The 12,920-nt window shown below is 36.4% G+C and overlaps 1 pseudogene; it reads left to right on the plus strand.

Annotated features, from left to right (window-relative positions):
• The first annotated feature begins 9,557 nt into the window (after positions 1–9,557).
• LOC120218953 overlaps positions 9,558–12,920 on the plus strand; it is a 33,103-nt pseudogene continuing 29,740 nt past the window's right edge.

Here is a 12,920-nt window from a genome sequence, read left to right on the forward strand (position 1 = left end):
CAACAACAACTCATAACCTAAATCCCTAAATCGCAACTCATTCCATCTCTATCTATCACTCTCTCCGGCGACATCCGTTCCTATATCCAACGACATCCTTCCCCATCCGGCAACAGGTTTTAGTTTCGCAGCTCGTTTGTTTAGTAAATTAATTTACAATAATGAAATCATCTAATGTTGATCATGTTTGGATAGATTTGTGTTTTGGAGGGTCATGGGAGAATGTTCATAGTGTTTTACAATATCTGCCTTTACCCATGAATCTTCAACTAAAACTGTCATTAAAAAAGTTAACTTATGAAACTATAATGTTACGTGTTGCAAATAAATTGAATTTAGAGCCCTAAGTGGATTTAGGCTATCTTATCAGAGAAATGGTAAAGTTTATTTGTTAACCGACAATGAAGATGTTGAACGATTCATTGCTTACATTAGTGTTTCAAGTGATGATGTTACATTGTATGTTGTTAAACCTAGAAGTAGTGAAGTTGGGTCAGTAGCGGGTAGTAATCAACTAAGTTCTTCAACCCAAAATTTAATGGTTCCACCACAATTTCATCACCAAGCAAATTTTTTTCACCACATTTCCAATACCAAACACAATATCAAACACAAACTCAAAACCCACAACATTTTCCTAATCCAAATCCCAATCAACTTTTAGCACCAAATTCCGGTTTTCGTATTGACCAGTTAGACGATTATGAGCCAACAGAAAAAATTGTGAGTACTAGTCAGTATTCGAAATTTGATCTTGGTCAATACCCGGACTTTGATCTTGGTCAATACTCGAATTTTGATGATTTTTCAGAAGAAGAAACAGACCCTGCGTGTAATGATTTTGATATTGGTCAATACCCGAATTTTGATGATGAAACAGCTGTTGCTGAGGAAGATGTTGTTGATGATAATGAGGAGGAAGTTACGACTGTAAATGAACATGTTGAACATCCATTCTGTAATTCATATAACACTGAAGAAGAAAAAGAAGAAGAAGAAATCCCCAAAGAAAAGTCCCCGAGGAAAATGCCACGGGAGTATAACTGGAATATGCCAGAATTACTTCAGATACCGGAAGAAGAGTTGGTAAATATATCAGTTGATTGTTACACAAAATTTATTTGTATCAAGAAAGATGAATGTTTTGATACAAAGGAAGACTTGAAGATAGCTTTGTATACGAAATGTGTGGAAGATGGCTATCAACTAAAAGTTAACAAATCAAGCAAAGATCGTTTCGAAACAAGGTGTATGATTGACAAAAACTGTATGTGGCGTATGATTGCAAAGAGGATAAAAGATTGTGAAATGTTTCAAGTTAGGACTTTTATTAATAAACATATATGTTCAAGAACCCAAGTTTTTCCTCACCATAGACAGGCAAACAAAAAGGTGTTGGGTGGTTTTCTAGCTGAGTTAATGTTTTTGAATTGTAGGGTATATCGGGGACATGAAATTATGACTGACATGAATGCTCGGTTCAAGATTAGTATCTCATATTCTCAAGCTTGGAGAGCCAAATGTTATGCCTTGGAATTGTTGAGGGGGTCGCCAGAAGCATCGTTTGCCCAACTGCCGGCTTATTGTCACAATTTAAAGCTGAAAAATCCTGGGTCAGTAACTCATATCAAAACAGATAGAGATGGACGCTTTGAGTTGCTGTTTATCGCCATTGGTGCTGCGGTTAGTAAATCAATATAATTTTGTTGACTCATTTTTGTTAGTTACATGCATTTCACATTTAAATGATTATATTTCTTGTGTATATGATTTTATAGATTCGTTAGTTTATTAATTGCATGCACCCAATTATTATAGTTGACGGAGCACATTTAAAAGGTCGATACCTTGGAGTAAACTTATTAGCAGTAGCCATGGATGCTAACAATGGGATACTGCCAATAGCTTACGGGGTTGGCAAATCTGAAACCTCTGATTCATGGACATGGTTTATGGGGCATCTTAGGGATTGCATAGGTCCTATTAACAATCTGACAATCATATCCGATAGGGCAAACTCAATTGACAATGCTGTTAGAAGGTGTTTCCCAGATGCTTTTCATGGACTTTGTGGTGTTCATTTGTATAGAAATCTAAAATCAAGGTCTGCTGGTATAAAAAATCACAAATGGACATACTGGAAGGCTGTAAAAGCTTATCGGGAAGTGGATTTTAATAAGCATGTAAACTGTTTAAGACGTGTTTTGCCTCAGTGTGCTCAAACACTAGAAGATGTCGGGTTTGAAAGATGGTCAAGAGTACATCAACTTGGAGCAAGATATGGTTTCATGACGTCTAATAGTGCATAATCAATCAACGCTCTAAGTCGTCATTCCCGAAAATTACCCATTACTATGTTAATGGAGTTTTTTCGAGCCTCTATTCAACAGTGGTACTACAAGAAAAGAAACCATGCAGGTATTATTTCTTTAAATTCGTAACTTATCATATATTTTACTAAGTATTATTTTTTTAAATTTACAGGAACATTGGAACATCGTGTTACACCATGGACAGAAAAAAAGATAACGAAACGTGTTGTGAAGTCAACGTCATGGAGAGTTGAACCATGTTCAAACACTTTGTTTGAAGTACTGGATAATAACTTAAATGGGCTTGTCGATCTAAATGCAAAGACGTGTAGTTGTATGAAATGGCAAACATCTGGTTATCCGTGTGGCCATGTTATAAAAGTTTCTCTTCATCTAAACCAAGATGATTCAAGCGCATACGCTATGGATTGCTACACTACAGAAGTATATCGACAGACTTATGGCGAGATTATCTACCCTATTCCACATCCTTCTGAGTGTGACATACCAGATGACTTACAAACAGTTTTGCCACCAGCCATGGACAGAAGGCTACCTGGCCGACCAAAAAGTCACGATCGTATACCGTCTAAGGGTGAAGAGAAGAAGAGATCGACATGTAGTCAGTACAAGGAAAGTGGTCATAAAAGGTTGACATGTGGATCACCAGTGCCATCACAATCATCTTTTCCTCTATCAACATATGGATCCTCATCAAAATCCCAATCACAACCGGCTTCACCTTTTGGGACTGTTAACTTAGGTGATTTTTAAATGCAAACGTTGTATTATGTGTATATTATGTGTGAACTTTTAACATTTTCAGTTAGGCATGTATTAGTAACTTGAGTTTGAACATTGCTATGATAAGTTCAGTTGTTATCACTTATTAGACATTCATTTGACTATCGCAATGCGGAATTGACTATCGCAACGCGGAAATGACTATCGCAACGAGAGAATCGCAATGCGAAATGAAAATCGCAATGCGAAATGAAAATCGCAATGCGAAATGAAAATCGCAATGCGAAATGAAAATCGTAATGTGAAATGAAAATCGCAATGCGAAATGAATATCGCAATACGAAATTAGTTTCGCGTTGCGATTTTCATTTTCGCATTGCGATTCACTCGTTGCGATTTTCATTTCGCATTGCGATTTTCATTTCCGCGTTGCGATAGTCTGTTTTTCATTCAACATAATGCAGATTGAAATCAACAAATCAACTATTACATTTCAATCAATTAAACAAGCACAAATATTATGTACACATCAATTAAACAAATCAACATTTACAAATCATCTTTTACAAATCAATTAAACAATTAAAAAATAATAATGAAATCAACTTTTGCACCCATACATCCATTTCACGCAGCTCACTTCAGGATTAACCTGCAGAAACCAAAAATTGAATCAACAACACTTTCTACACATCTAAAACCTACAAACAACAAATTATTGAATTCTAGCTACTTAACCAAACATTTTCAAACCAAAAAGAGTAAATATGTTAAACAACACTTGCATTTGACTTACAAATTATTTATGGACACTTTCATAACGCGGATGTAGGTAGGCAGCGTCTCGCATATATCGCTCTAGCCATAAAATACTGAAACCACAAGCCTACTGCACCTTTATCTCTATCAGTGGGAGGTAGAAAATGTGTACTTCATGTCGTCAAACGCTCCAAGAACATGCATACGAGAGGACCACAATCCCCTCTGGCTTCCTTCGTTTGTTGTGGTGCGGTCTCGTCTCTGCTAACTGTAATATTGAGCTTCTTTGGCTTCTTGTTTCCAGAACGAGTCCAATAATTTATCGCATCCAAGAATTTAGCCAAATGAGAGCTCCATCCCTTAATAATATCTCTTAAATTAGCCAATGATATGTAATTTATCATGTTGTCATATACTATTGCCTTAAGGGATGGGAGCTGAAGCTCGACGAGAAGCCAATGTTTACTTTCCAAAACAGGGATAAACACCTGCAATCATAAGTAATAATTCATTCATTTGCGCACTTAGGTATGAATACCTTTAAACTCAATCTAAAATAAATACTAACCTTATCGACCTCCCACCATGCAGGATAAAGTTTAGCTTGTCCATTGCCCAACGCAAATAATTCATCTCATTGATTATTCAAGTGAACGGCGTTAAAAGACGTCGGCATAATTGTATATCGTGTATTTCTTTTATTTTTCTTAAGTTTCCTAATTATTAGAAGACGTGACACCCACGCATCGATATGATGTTTTACAAAAAAAGACATATATTAGTGACTTACATAAATTTAAAAAAAATAATCAAATTGAAATATAAGAAAATATAAGACTTACCCTCCATCGAAATAGCCATTGTCTTCGACCCCTAATACGCCCCACCAAGACCGATCAAGCAACAAATAGATATCATCGTTGAGCTTGCATATGTCAGTGAAACACCCCTGGCTCCGCTCATGTAGATAAAAATCAACTGCGGTCTTAGCCCAAAGGGTGTTATCCAGAATTGTGTCTGGTAGTTGTCTCCTCTCCACTTCAGATACCATAATGGTACTGGCTGGTAACTCATACGAGAGCCAACTCTCATCCATCATGTCCGGCACGTCAGAGGGTTTCTCAAGAATCTTACATATGACGCCATGTGAATCGGGCTCTTGAATGGTGGAAGGGACCTCTTCAACGATGACAGTGGCCTCTTGAACGGTGGGAGGGGACTCTCGAGGAATGATAGGGGCCTCTTCAACGTTAGGAGTGGACTCTTGAAGGATGACAAGCGAGTCGGGCTTCTTCTTGCGGTGTCTTCGCACTATTGGGGTGTACGGAGACTTAATAGCACGTGCACGCCGTCTGATGCGTGAACTCCGTCGTGCAAGAAAAACCCGACGTAAAGCATCCACCTTATCGGGCCGCTAAATAATTAAATACAAAAATCAGGAAATAAACATACATTATATTTAAACAGTGAAAACAAAGACAAATACTAACTTCACAGTGTTAAAGAATAAACAGTTTAGCAGTATTGGCAGCAACCGAATAAATTTACTAAGCAATCTAAGTGAAATGGTTAATCTAAGTGAAATTACGAGTAAATTTATCATCAAGTTAAATATGGAAAATCTTAAACTTACCTCGTTGCGTAGAGTATGAACCTCATTCTGCAACGATACTACCATCTCACGTAGAGCGGCAACCTCACCACGTAAAGTAGACACCTCCACACGCCATGCACTATCGTTATCGCGTAGAGTACCGATCTCCTCACGCAAGGCATTGACCTCATCACGTAACTCCCTTGACTCATCCTGTGGAGGTGGAGAACAGAGAGATAGAAGTCGTGGCATCTTTGCCGGTCGCCTATCATGAGGTGATGGTGGAGAAGAGGCTCGATGATGTGACGGGATAGGTGATGGCTCTCGTTGTAGAGGTGTATAGTCGGGTCGATCAGGTGATGGATCTGGGTGAGGTGATGGCTCTCGAAGTGGAGGAAGTGGAGGCTGCTCATCATTCGTGCCATCAAAAAACGCTGACTAGCTTACCACCAATCAGTGGCAAGCTCAGCCTCCGTGGGTGTCAGTCTCTGTAATGGAGTGTTGGCCTCCTAAAAATATAAAAACTCAAACAAAGTTAAACGTCTACTATTAATAACTGTTTTATATGATAGTTTTGTGTTAACTTACATTATTTATTGTCGCATATGGTATTAAGTCTTCCCAATCCAACAGACGTTTCTCTTCCAGGAAATAGCCCTAGAATATCATTTGAAGTTTTTAATGCATATGTCCGCATGCTGGGAAAGCCTCGAATATCCAAATCTACAAATATATAATAACAAACATTAGTAATTGTTAAATAATTAATTATAATTTTGAAAACATTATATAGAAATTCTTACCTTAAAGGCCCAAACAAAGCCTGACAAAGTGTATTTCGACCCATCGCCACGCAAACTTTTGCGGTCATCAAAGGCAGACGACAACTTAGTCCAGGTAGCTTTCCATATATACGAACCCCACGGAAACAGATTCCATGCATTTAGGTCCTCTACCAATAATATTAGCTCCTGAGGAATAGGTTGTCTGGCCTCTCTGCCTAAAAAGCCGACAACCAAAAGTACTAGAAGGCATACTCGTACAACATCGACATCATTCATCCGAGTAAAACCATCTTTCTTATTAAACAATTTCTTCAGGTCTTCGACGTGTAAGTTCGGCTTCTCTATTGACTCATCAGGAAAAACCCGGGATAACCATAATGGGCGGGTGATATGACGAGTGTACCAACCTACATCATCGTGTCCGAATCGTAGACCAGTGATTAAGCAGAACTCCTTCCGCCCAAAACAAGTATACGCCGGTGGAAAATGAAACCATATCTCTTTCTCACCACGTTGTATACTGTCGGGTAGATCGCTAGTCATGGTCTGAAGCCACAAATGGGTCAAATTAGCATCTCCACCCGGATGATGTACTCTCAGCCATGGCCCGAAGCAGGTTTCCTCAAACAATTTTCTTTGTGCAGGTGAAAGCTTCGAAGCAATTGTAGTGGCTAGGCTAACTTTATTCCTTAATGTCAATGAAGTCGAAAAAAATTTCTACAAAAACAATAAACATACCAAGTTAGATATACCAAAAACTATACTGTGAAGATATACCAAAAACAATAAACATAAAGAGTAGTAGTTTATTCTTGAAACTAAAATTTGCAACACTGTTTTGTCTTTTGGTTGAAATGAAAATCGCAACGCGAAATGAAAATCACAATGCGATTTTGGTTTCGCGTTGCGATTATCTCGTTGCGATTTTCATTTCGCGTTGCGATTCTCTCGTTACGATTTTCATTTCTCTCGTTGCGATAGTCAATTTCGTGTTGCGATTTCATTTTCATGTTGCGATTTTAAGTTTAGAAACTATTCTTCTTCTGCAAATTAAAACTTTAATGGATTGCATTACTTCAACCAAAAGATAAACCAAAGACAAATACTAACTTCACAGGGTTAAAGACTAAACAGTTTAGCAGTATTGGCAGCAATTAAATGAATTTAATAAGAAGTCTAAGTGAAATGGTTAATCTATTATTGAAATTACCAGTAAACTTATCATCAATTTCAATATGAAAAACCTAAAATAATGCAAAAATTTCAAAATAAAAATAATTAAAAAAACTAACCCTCAGAGGTTGATTTTACATTTCTGAATGATTGTGAGGGATTTTTGACCGTGAATGGTTGTGAGGGATTTCGTCGGAGATGGGGACGAAAATCTTCGGAGATGGGGACGGATTTCGCCGTAGAGAGTGAGAGATGGAGATGTGACTGAGTTGTGATTTTTTTTAGGTTTTAGGTTATGAGTTGAGATTACGGGATATACTATGGACGGTTCAGTGTTCCGATAATTAATATTCGTATTTAGAATTTGAAAATAAAATACGCGTAGCGATTATAATGGCGCTTTAAAAATCGTGTTGCGATTTACGGATACGCGTTGCGATTTTACGTATTCGCATTGAGATTTACGGATACACATTGCGATTTACGTATTCTCGTTGCGATTTACAGATACGCGTTGCGATTTACGTATTCTCATTGTGATTTACGGATACGCGTTGCGATTTTACGTATTGTCGTTGCGATTTACGGATACGCGTTGCGATTTTACGGATACTCGTTGCGATAGTCAGAATCGCGTTGCGATTTATATGTTCGCGTTGCGATACGCGATTATGGAAAATCGCAATGCGAATTTGTACTATCGCATTGCGATTCTTCATAATCGCGTTGCGATTATGGGAACTGATTTGCGATTCTGGAGATCGTGTTGCGATTTTTATTTCGCATTACGATTTTGTTGGTCATTTTGGCAAATCCAAAAAAAGTTGGTTAAAATCGTATATTATAAGGCATTTTTAATCACTGAGGCGATTTTCTCTTGTTCTAATATAGTTATCTACATATATTCTATAACTATCGATAAACAATTTAATTGAATTACTGCTACTAGCTAATCAAATCAAATTCTATTAATAAATGATTTTTAGTTTTAATATAATGCTATCTTTTATCCTTTTCATATTTTTAAATATAATTAAAATTATTAATTATATATAAAAGGAATACTTAATCTAGATACAATTCTCTTGTAATTTTCACCTAAGAGATGGATGGAAGGGTGTTGGAGATGTCACCTAATAATTTCAAATTATCTTATAATTTAAATATTTTATTTATATTTTCTATTGATGATCTAATTTCACACCCTATAAAATTTTATAATTCACATCTCTTAACTTTTTAATATAAATTCTTAAATCTATTCTCTATAGAATCCTATGTTAGTGTCTATACATATTTATTAAATAATATTTTATTTTATACATACACACATATATATTCATGTAAAAGATTTACGTGCAGTACTAATAAATGTGATAACATTTAGGGTAAACTATATAAGTACCTAACTATTACTTTTATTTCATTTTGGTAGTCAAATTTATTTTATTCATAATCATATCTAACCTTTAATTTATGTTTCGTAGTTTATCCTAAAATTTATAAATTTAATATAAATATACGTGCATAGATAAATTTATAAAAACTCAAAATTTCATAAGTTAATAATTAAAAATGAACATTTATAAAACGAAATAGACAGTTTCGATAATTATCCAAAAAAATTATTCTGTAAATTTTTTATGTATTATATATTTAAAATATTTTATAATGTATAGATAAAAAAATTAATATATTTTATTATTTAAGAATAGATGAACAACCCAAATTATTATTAACCTATTTTAGGTGAATATCGCTATCTGTTAACCTCGTTACGTTTTCGTCAACAAACCTTCCACAAATTCGGAATTCAAAAGCAAAGCCAAATGAGCAACCCATTAGCCATTGCCGATTCTTTCTGTTAAAATGAGAAAGAAAGGGAGGAAAACTTCAAAGAAGAATCAAGAACAACGGAGTCGCTAGCATTCTCAAATTTCATGCATTACTTTTTCCAGGTTGCATTCATTTTTTTCTCTACCTAAAAACCTGATTTTTTTTTTTTGTAAAAACATATTTGAAGAATATTTGGATGCTTTAGGGTTGTTTTGGAATGTTTGGAAACTTAAGATACTTTAAATTGAAAGGGACTAAGAACAAAGAGGTCTTGGTCCCCAACAGAAATGAGTGTATGAGTTGAAGACGAGAATGAGCTTCAAACTCACTTCCCCGTTTCTTGGATTGCATCTTTTTGATAGAGGGAAGCTCTTTAGAAGAACAACACGCAAACGTGTATCATCTGAGAAGCAGAATGATTGGATCGCGCGAGCAACCAGATTTCCCTTTTTTGTGGGAAAAACATTGAGTTGTTTAGGAAAACTATTGGATTGAGAAATTGGTTTGTCTTCAAAGGTCTTAAGAAGCCTTTTGCTGGGATTAAGGTTCTAGTGAGTTCATTGTCCCATGGTGGAAAGAGGGTTTACTGTTGGTTAGATGCTCGTTCTCACTGCCGTTTTTCTGGTGTGTGTTTATTGGTTTGGTATGGAAAGAAGAAAGCTAAGGTTTGCGGAAGCAAAACTTTTGCCTTCAGTTTGTTCTGTCTTAGCGAATACATACAGCGTGAGATTGATTTTGGTAAGGTTAGGGGAGTTTCTCCATTAAGTATCACATTGGAAGCATGCACTATTGGACCTCACAGTGAAGAGTTTTCTTGTGGTGAGATTCCCAGCATAAAAATTCGTGTTCGGCCTTTTGCAAGTTTGAGGAGAGGCAAGATTGTAATAGATGCAGTTTGTCTCATCCAAGTGTTTATTGCTCAAAAGAAGGATTATAGTTGGCTTGGGATACCCATTTCTGAAAATGGTCTACGGAAGCATTTATCTACAGAGGAAGGGATTGATTATCGTACTAAAAGCAGGAGATTGCCAGAGAGGAATCAGCCATTCTCTGGGTTAGAGAGAGGGATTATGATGCTAGGAAAGCAGCAGAGATGGGATACATTGTTTCGGAGGTAAGTTCAGATAGATCTGAAGATGACACAGTTAAAGAGATAGGCCCCTCAGCTGAAATGACAAGCTCGAAGTCACTTTCATGCATGGATGAGAAGATGCATTGGAGGGATCATCATTGTGTAGACGCCAGTGTGATTATGACACAAAGCATGCAGAATGGAGAAATCATTTGGTGTAAAAATTACAGGTTCAGGGCTTACATTGTGGTCAAAAGTTATACAAGAACTAAAAAGGAGTCGACTTAAGAAAAAGTTAATAGGAGTGACACTTCTGCTGGTGTTGCTGCCAAGAGACATATCCTTGAGCGTAGTGCATCAGCAGCGGTGGCATTTCCAGGGTCTGTCCCTAAAGGACTCTGTTGATTATTCAGGGGCATCTGGAACTTATGATTTATCAGTTCTTAATACCTCTTGGTAAAAAATGGGGATGATTCTAGTGCTGGAACTTCTGTAGACATTAGTACTGCTGAAGGAAGTTTACTCAATTATAACCAGTATGGAGAACAATGTGAAAATACAGAAAACCAATGTATTAACGATGATGGAACTTTGGAAATTTCAATTTCTTACATGATCCATTTGTCATGACTGTTGAAAGACTTATTGGATTCACAAAGTTTGCAAAAATTTTCCATATGATGGAAATACTACCGGAGATGCTAAAACCATGGGTTCTAAAGTAGGCGGGGGGGACTTGTTTTATGATGTTGTAAATATGAATATGAGAAAGCATCCGAGGGTGAAAGGAGTCATGCATCTCCTTCTACTTTCATTAAGTCTGACCACACTCCTTTAGCATACCATTCAGTCACATTTTGGCCATTAGGCTTGAAATTTAGATTGCCTTCTTTTCCTGAATACATAAGGAAAAAGGTCTCCCATTTTTATCCGGATCCTTTCAAAAGCTTAAATTTGTTGTGGCCCCAAAGGTTGAAAATATTATTGCAGAGCTTGCTGGTGGGGTAGATGTAATGCAAACCGAGGGCATCTTGAGGACTTCCAGTTACTGTGGATTCCGTCCATTTTAATGGTGGAACGCTGATGCTGCTAGCATTTGGTGACAGAGAGCCCAGGTGCGAATTCCTGCTACCCTTTTGCTTCATGCATATGTACATTATATTTTATGATTTCTTACTTATGTACCTTGGACCAGCGATACAATTTTTCGTAATTATTAATAGTAATCCATTAAACTTTTGGACTCTTAATCCTACGTGGAATGCTAATATATGTATGTATATATATATATAAGCTCGAATGATTTTCACTGGGTAATTGATACAGGAGAAGAAACAAACCCAAAATGATTGGCCTTTAGGCGAGGGAGCTTTGCTCTCTTGTGGCATTTGGTCTCTTTCACAAGTACTTAATTAGTTTAGCTACATTTGGAAACTTCTTGTGGTTCAGTTTAATGCATGTTGTTGGTTCCCTCCAAATACAGGCCTAGAGTCAGTCAGATTTGCTTAATTCATTCTTGTGGTTATCCAAACGAAGTATTGAAACGTTTTGAAATTGGAGATTCACTCTTATAAAATCCTTCCTTGAAATAATCCGTTATTTCTATCTTTTAAAATGGTTGATATTGTTTGTAGAAAGATGGAGCATGTCAGTGGATATGTGAAGTTCCAAAATCATTATGGTCATGTGCATGTACAACTCAGTGGCAACTGCAAAACTTGGAGATCAGGATTGGTGTCTGAAGACGGTGGTTGGTTGTCTACAGATGTTTTTGTTAATATTTTAGATCAGAAATGGCATGCAAAATTAAATATTTCCAACCTCTTTGTTCCGGTAAGATATAAAAACGATGCGATGATTAACTTCTCTGTCTGCATTTGGTTAAGCACGAGCTTGATATATATGGTTTCATGATTGTCTTTTCCAACAGCTTTTTGAAAGAATTTTAGAAATTCCAATCACATGGCTTAAAGGAAGAGTCACTGGTGAGGTGCTTTTGATTTCACCTTTTTTTTATATAATAATAATAATAATAACAATTGTGTCTTTTATGGTATTAGATAAAACTACATTTAACATTGTGTTCTACTGGCTTGAATATGGTTAATCAAGTCATTTTATACGCATTCTGATACCACGTTCAAAGTTGCCTATCCGAGTGGCGAGTAGTATACCTATTTGTTGTTTATGATCTCTTTTGTCTGTTTGCTATTGACTTTTGTGTACTTAAAATTCATTGTTGACTTCATATAAGTTCTGAACAACTTCCATGTTTTACTTTTAATATCATGACTCGTGACAGATGAAGGATGGAGTAGATGTATTAGCATCGCAACTCTGATGTTAGCTTAAATAATAGTTGATTTCATTTTAATATTTGAGCTTGCCAGGGTTTGAACCTGACAACTAAGAGTCCAGCACTCTATGAATAGATCAGATGACTGTTGGCTCATAGAATGGTTGATATTTATGAGTTTAGCAGCATGATTTGAGTCCACCCTTCCCTGCCTTTAAAGGGGCAAGTTTTATGAATTGACACCATGGTATCGGATGATATCGTTTTAAGCTTTAAAGCTTATGTTTCCTGCCTTAATAAGTTGCAAACTTTCTTCCAAGTTTTGTGACTGTTTTTTCAATAGAAGGAA

This window comes from Hibiscus syriacus, unplaced genomic scaffold, assembly GCF_006381635.1.
Source record: "Hibiscus syriacus cultivar Baekdansim isolate YM2019G1 unplaced genomic scaffold, ASM638163v2 tig00110202_pilon, whole genome shotgun sequence".
NCBI classification, from domain to species: Eukaryota; Viridiplantae; Streptophyta; class Magnoliopsida; order Malvales; family Malvaceae; genus Hibiscus; species Hibiscus syriacus.